Source organism: Branchiostoma lanceolatum, chromosome 8 (genome assembly GCF_035083965.1).
Source record: "Branchiostoma lanceolatum isolate klBraLanc5 chromosome 8, klBraLanc5.hap2, whole genome shotgun sequence".
In the NCBI taxonomy this organism is placed as follows: Eukaryota; Metazoa; Chordata; class Leptocardii; order Amphioxiformes; family Branchiostomatidae; genus Branchiostoma; species Branchiostoma lanceolatum.
This window is the reverse complement of record NC_089729.1, coordinates 20,453,964-20,459,428: the sequence shown is the minus strand read 5'-3', so window position 1 is coordinate 20,459,428 and position 5,465 is coordinate 20,453,964. Positions and strand designations below refer to the sequence as shown.

At 60.1% G+C, this 5,465-nt stretch overlaps 1 non-coding gene across 1 annotated transcript; it reads left to right on the top strand.

Annotated features, from left to right (window-relative positions):
• The first annotated feature begins 3,647 nt into the window (after positions 1-3,647).
• LOC136441034 (small subunit ribosomal RNA) lies at positions 3,648-5,463 on the top strand. Its single transcript, XR_010756755.1, has one exon. It is a non-coding gene; the product is annotated as a small subunit ribosomal RNA (ribosomal RNA).
• The last annotated feature ends 2 nt before the right edge of the window (positions 5,464-5,465 follow it).

The window sequence follows — 5,465 nt, the reverse complement described above, 5'->3', positions numbered from 1 at the left end:
CTATACATAGTGATGTTAGCCGTCAGCGTGCTGGCAAGTGTCAAAGTACTTCCGATATCTCTTGTGTCTGTCGTGTCTCAAGGGCTGTCGGTGCCTGCGGACTGCCCAGCCCGCAGGCTGCGGTGGGGCGGTGCCGGTCGCTCCGGCTACGGCTTTGAGCCGGAGAGCGCAGCTTCCGATGTACGGCCACAGCTGTGTGCCTAAGCGGCCCGAGGCGGATTTTCCGATGTCCGAAGGACCTGATTGCCCGCTAGCCACGTCGCTCCGATGTATTGCTTTGGCTTGAAGTTGTTGGGCTGGTCGGGTACTGCCGATCCCGTATGTAAGGGGAATAGCAACTGGTGTTGGGGTTTCTTCCGATTCGAAAGGGGAATAGCAGCCACCAGTGCAAGTCCTGGCAATTAATCGTCTTCCGATGTTTTGCGCCGTCGGCAGGACACTCTCGGTGCGCCTGCGGACTGCCCACCCCGCAGGCTGCCGAGGAGCGTTCCGGTCGCCCGAAGGCGGCCGACCGTGGCTGCCCTACGGCCGGGCAGGGCCTCTGCTGCCGAGAGGCACGCCCCGTTGCACCTGCGAACGGGCCCCGGCCGCTGGCCACGTCTTCCCGTGCATTGGCTTTGGCCTGAAGTTGAGCGCAGGTGGCGTCGATCCTTGGAGAAAGCCCGTAAGAGCTTCGGTCGCTGACTCCGATCCTGCGAGAAAGCCCGTTAAGACCTTCGGTCGCTGGACTCCGATCTTGAGAAAGCCCGTTAAGACCTTCGGTCGCTGACTCCGATCCTTGGAGAAAGCCCGTAAAGACCTTCGGTCGCTGACTCCGATCCTGCGAGAAAGCCCGTTGTTAAGACCTTCGGTCGCTGACTCCGATCCTGCGAGAAAGCCCGTTAAGACCTTTGGTCGCTGACTCCGATCCTTGGAGAAAGCCCGTTAAGACCTTCGGTCGCTGACTCCGATCCTTGGAGAAAGCCCGTAAAGACCTTCGGTCGCTGACTCCGATCCTGCGAGAAAGCCCGTTAAGACCTTCGGTCGCTGACTCCGATCCTTGGAGAAAGCCCGTAAAGACCTTCGGTCGCTGACTCCGATCCTTGGAGAAAGCCCGTAAAGACCTCGGTCGCTGACTCCGATCCTGCGAGAAAGCCCGTTAGACCTTCGGTCGCTGACTCCGATCCTTGGAGAAAGCCCGTTAAGACCTTCGGTCGCTGACTCCGATCCTTGGAGAAAGCCCGTTAAGACCTTCGGTCGCTGACTCCGATCTTTGGAGAAAGCCCGTAAAGACCTTCGGTCGCTGACTCCGATCCTGCGAGAAAGCCCGTTAAGACCTTCGGTCGCTGACTCCGATCCTTGGAGAAAGCCCGTAAAGACCTTCGGTCGCTGACTCCGATCCTGCGAGAAAGCCCGTTAAGACCTTTGGTCGCTGACTCCGATCCTTGGAGAAAGCCCGTTAAGACCTTCGGTCGCTGACTCCGATCCTTGGAGAAAGCCCGTAAAGACCTTCGGTCGCTGACTCCGATCCTTGGAGAAAGCCCGTTAAAGACCTTCGGTCGCTGACTCCGATCCTGCGAGAAAGCCCGTTAAGACCTTTGGTCGCTGACTCCGATCCTTGGAGAAAGCCCGTTAAGACCTTCGGTCGCTGACTCCGATCCTTGGAGAAAGCCCGTTAAGACCTTCGGTCGCTGACTCCGATCCTTGGAGAAAGCCCGTTAAGACCTTCGGTCGCTGACTCCGATCTTTGGAGAAAGCCCGTAAAGACCTTCGGTCGCTGACTCCGATCCTGCGAGAAAGCCCGTTAAGACCTTCGGTCGCTGACTCCGATCCTTGGAGAAAGCCCGTAAAGACCTTCGGTCGCTGACTCCGATCCTGCGAGAAAGCCCGTTAAGACCTTTGGTCGCTGACTCCGATCCTTGGAGAAAGCCCGTTAAGACCTTCGGTCGCTGACTCCGATCCTTGGAGAAAGCCCGTTAAGACCTTCGGTCGCTGACTCCGATCCTTGGAGAAAGCCCGTTAAGACCTTCGGTCGCTGACTCCGATCTTTGGAGAAAGCCCGTAAAGACCTTCGGTCGCTGACTCCGATCCTGCGAGAAAGCCCGTTAAGACCTTCGGTCGCTGACTCCGATCCTTGGAGAAAGCCCGTTAAGACCTTCGGTCGCTGACTCCGATCCTTGGAGAAAGCCCGTCAAGACCTTCCGTCGCTGACTCCGATCTTTGGAGAAAGCCCGCAAGAGCTTTGGTGACTCACTCCGATTTCGCGAGAAGGGCCGCAAGAGCTGCGGGGACTCACTCCGATCCTGTGACAAAGCCCGACTCTTCAGGTCGCTCCTATGTAGCCCACCATCTCTTAAGCATTGGCGGCCGGGTCGGCCGGCGCTGACGGCCGAAGGAAGCCGCCGGGCGGACCGCGTTTGGTGTTTCCCCGCTCCCGAGGCCGCCTGCTACACGACGGCATGCGACTTTCCGGCCTGCCCCGACTTTCGGATTTCGCCAGGGTGTCTGACCAAGGTGTAGGTCGCCGATCCTACCTTGAGAGGAGTGGTCGTTTTTTGACTAGGCAACTCTTCCAGAGCCCGTAGCGGACGGCGGCTGGGGGCCAGCGGGTCCGGGAGGGTGCGGACGGGGGCCGGCGCGGCACGGGCCAGACCCCTGCGTGGAGAAAAGACGGGGGTCGTCCGGTGACTTTGCCCCGTCGGCCGGCTCCATCGGACTTGGCACCGGGCGCCTGGGCGGGTGTCGGCGGGGGGAGTGAGCGCCCCGCCCCGCCCGACTCCGACCGCCCCGGAGGGCGCCCCGGGCCCGCCGGGCGAGCGAGCAGGGTCCGTCCGGTGTGGGGCGGGGCCCGGGGAGGCGGGGGTGGAGCGGGCGGCCGAGCAACGGGGTCGACCGGGACGGGTCTCCCGGCCGGCCGGCGGCCGGTCTCCCGTTGCCCCCGAAGCCTACCCCGTGGCCGACTTGCGGTGGTTTTTCAAAAAAGTGCTCTGTAGGGTGTCTGACCATGTCGTGGGTCGCTCAACCTACCTTGAGAGAGTGGTCGTTTTTTGACTAGCTCGGGAATCGACGGCGAGCAATCGCACACTCTCTCGCCAGTCGTTTTGCTACCCCGCCGACCAGGCTGCCACTCCCCGCGAGGGCAGCCGGAGGTCGACAACCGGCTTGGAAGGCGCCCGCTCCTCCGCTCCTGCGGGCGAGGACGGGCGTGCCGACGGGCGTCCGGAACCAGCGCCGGGGCAGGCCCTCCGCGGAGGGCAGCCCGGGTCCCGCCGCTGCGGCGGCGGACCCAACGGCGACGGCTCGCCCCTTCCGTCTGCGTGCGAGTACGCCTTGCGGACTCGGCGGTTCGAGACCCGGCCGTCCGCCTTGCCGGCGGACGCGTCCGGTCGTGAGAGTGCGGGACCGTTCCTGACGGGACGGCTCGGGCGTTGAAGGGAAGCAACGGTCAGGTGTGGCCGGGAGTTCTGCGCTCAGGCTCCCGAGGGTTCGCGGCCATCTCCACGGCGCGTTCCCACCTCACGGCAGCGACGGACTCGGCGGCGCTCGGCGCTCCGGTCGAGCGGGACCGTGTGGCGGCGGCGGCAGTTGCGGGTCTTCCCGCGCTGCCCCGCGGCCGCGGCGGTCCTCTCCCGGCGGCGACCGCTCTTTCGCCGCCTCGGCGTCCTCGCTACCTGGTTGATCCTGCCAGTAGTCATATGCTTGTCTCAAAGATTAAGCCATGCACGTGCAAGTTTAAACTGTCCCAGTGAAACTGCGAATGGCTCATTAAATCAGTTATGGTTCCTTTGATCGTCACATCCTACATGGATAACTGTGGTAATTCTAGAGCTAATACATGCGGAAGAAGCGCCGACCTCACGGTCTGGCGTGCATTTATCAGACCAAGACCGACCCGGGGTTCGCCCCGGTCCCTTTGGTGACTCTGGATAACCCAGCCGATCGCACGGTCTTCGCACCGGCGACAGATCATTCGAATGTCTGCCCTATCAACTTTCGATGGTAGGTTCTGTGCCTACCATGGTGGCAACGGGTGACGGGGAATCAGGGTTCGGTTCCGGAGAGGGAGCCTGAGAAACGGCTACCACATCCAAGGAAGGCAGCAGGCGCGCAAATTACCCACTCCCGACTCGGGGAGGTAGTGACGAAAAATAACAATACGGGACTCTTTCGAGGCCCCGTAATTGGAATGGGTACACTTTAAATCCTTTAACGAGGATCTATTGGAGGGCAAGTCTGGTGCCAGCAGCCGCGGTAATTCCAGCTCCAATAGCGTATATTAAAGTTGTTGCGGTTAAAAAGCTCGTAGTTGGATCTTGGGACCGGGCTTGCGGTCCGCCGCGAGGCGTGTCACTGCTCGTCCCGGCCCTCCCCGCCGGATTCTCCTTGGTGCTCTTAACTGAGTGCCTCGGGGTGCCGGAGCGTTTACTTTGAAAAAATTAGAGTGTTCAAAGCAGGCCTGGCGCCTGAATAGTGGTGCATGGAATAATGGAATAGGACCTCGGTTCTATTTCGTTGGTTTTCGGAACGTGAGGTAATGATCAAGAGGGACGGACGGGGGCATTCGTATTGCGGCGGGAGAGGTGAAATTCTTGGATCGCCGCAAGACGAACCACTGCGAAAGCATTTGCCAAGAATGTTTTCATTGATCAAGAACGAAAGTTGTGGGCGCGAAGGCGATCAGATACCGCCCTAGTCACAACCATAAACGATGCCAACCAGCGATCCGCCGGCGTTACTTCGATGACCCGATGGGCAGCTCCCGGGAAACCTGAGTTTTCGGGTTCCGGGGGAAGTATGGTTGCAAAGCTGGAACTTAAAGGAATTGACGGAAGGGCACCACCAGGAGTGGAGCCTGCGGCTTAATTTGACTCAACACGGGGAAACTCACCCGGCCCGGACACAGTAAGGATTGACAGATTGAGAGCTCTTTCTTGATTCTGTGGGTGGTGGTGCATGGCCGTTCTTAGTTGGTGGAGCGATTTGTCTGGCTAATCCCGATAACGAACGAGACTCTGGCATGCTAACTAGTTCGGCGATCCCGCGCGATCGGCCGCAACTTCTTAGAGGGACAGCCGGCAGTAAGCCGGACGAGATGGAGCAATAACAGGTCTGTGATGCCCTTAGATGTCCGGGGCCGCACGCGCGCTACAATGAAGGCATCAGCGAGTCTTTCGCCTTCGCCGAAAGGTGCGGGTAACCTGCTGAACCGCCTTCGTGCTAGGGATCGGGGATTGCAATTATCTCCCATGAACGAGGAATTCCCAGTAGATGCGTGTCATCAGCGCGCGTTGATTACGTCCCTGCCCTTTGTACACACCGCCCGTCGCTACTACCGATTGAATGGTTTAGTGAGGCCAGTCGATCGGCCCCTCTCGGGCCGGCAACGGTCTGGAGGAGCGCCGAGAAGCCGATCAAACTTGACCATTTAGAGGAAGTAAAAGTCGTAACAAGGTTTCCGTAGGTGAACCTGCGGAAGGATCATTACC